The 1623-nt window shown below is 43.5% G+C and overlaps 1 pseudogene; it reads right to left on the minus strand.

The window, feature by feature from the left end:
- Positions 1-720: 720 nt before the first annotated feature.
- On the minus strand, positions 721-897 carry LOC140287620 (U2 spliceosomal RNA; annotated as a pseudogene).
- Between the last annotated feature and the right edge of the window lie 726 nt (positions 898-1623).

A 1623-nucleotide genomic window follows, 5' to 3' on the forward strand; every position in this document is an offset into this window, starting at 1 on the left:
TCAAACCTTCTTGTAGCCGAACACATCCACTCCTGCTTTTGATGATGTATGGTATGGCATTCGAACCTACTTGTTGCCCGCTTTTCATTAATTATGGGTGGACATTCACACCTTGTCGCAGCCAAACACCCTGTTTCGATCATGTATGGTTGGACATTCGCACCTTTTCTCACCCGCTTTTTGCAAACTATGGTCGGCCATTCACAGCTTCCTCTCCACCATACTTGTATGGTGGGATATTCACACCCACTTGCATCCGAAGACCTCCGCCCCCACTTTTGTTGATATTTAGTCGGTCATTCGCACCTTACCCGCTTTTGGCAAACTATGGCCTTCTTGCAGCCAAAAACCTCTGATCTCGCTTTTGATGATGTAAGGTTGGGCATTCAGACCTTGCTTCACCTGCTTTTCACCAAATATAGTCGGACATTCACACCTTCTTGCAGCCGAACACTTCCGCTCCACCTTTTAGTTTTCTATGGGGCATTCACACCTTTATTTTCACCGCATTTTATAAAAACACCACAGGAACACCGTATTGAGGCTTTGTTCTGACCGCTCATTCGGTGTCGCGTTTCTTTCAAGCATTTCTCCTGGTTAGCCCGCACTCGGCTCGCTCCCAGAGCCGTGTTAAAGTCTACTTCGCATTCACTCTCTTTTCTCAGCAGACTAAAAGAAACTTCCATCCTGCACCGCTGTTAGCTTTTTCACAAGAGCAGAGGAGAGCGCACCGTTCCCAGCGGCACTGCAGTACCGGGTCGATGCTTGGAGTGAACGGAGCAAGCTCCTTTTTCAACTCCTATTGATAAAAATCCATTTAATATGTAGTCCTTGCATAGACATATCACATATTAAACTGATAAGTACAGATGGATTATGTGCAATTAGTAAAGAGAGTAGAGGACGATCTCTCTCGTTGGAAGTCCTTACCTATATCACTTATGGGGAGAGTTACAACCATTAAAATGATGATACTACCAAAAGTTAACTATTTGTTCTCAATGATCCCCATAAAACTATCTGCTACTTGGTTTAAGTCACTAGATTCATGCATCTCCAAATTTCTGTGGAAAAACAAACCACCACGTATTAGTTTAAAAACCCTACAGAAGACCAAGGACAGTGGTGGATTAGATTTACCTCATTTTCAGCACTATTCCTTAGCCAATAGGTTACAATATATATCAAAATGGTTTAAACCTTGTTGTTGTCACAGTTCCCAGAGACGTTGTAATCGTTGAGGATTCTATATTCACCCCCTCATTAGAGGCACGTGTTGCAGATTGATGACACTGAATCTTCTTCTCTGTTCATTGCTGGCATCATTCCCAGCATCGTAAGTGTTCGTGGCATTGTTAGCCTCTTCTTCTGGATCTTGATATCGAGCATCCTTTTGTATTTCTGGTTTGTAAGTCCTCTCTCTTCGTTCACCGGAGTCTTCGTCTCTTTGTCCTTGAGTTTGGTGATTTTTTCTTCTTTTGATGCCTTGACACAGTGTGACAGGTGATACCACATGGGAGATCCTTTAACTTGGACTGCTGTCCCTGTGCTGCGAAATGGCTGTGCTGCTCAAATGGTCTCTCCTTCATCATATACACAGTTATTTATACATCACCTTCCACC

Source organism: Leuresthes tenuis, unplaced genomic scaffold (genome assembly GCF_036924035.1).
Source record: "Leuresthes tenuis unplaced genomic scaffold, fLeuTen1.0.hap1 SCAF_158, whole genome shotgun sequence".
In the NCBI taxonomy this organism is placed as follows: Eukaryota; Metazoa; Chordata; class Actinopteri; order Atheriniformes; family Atherinopsidae; genus Leuresthes; species Leuresthes tenuis.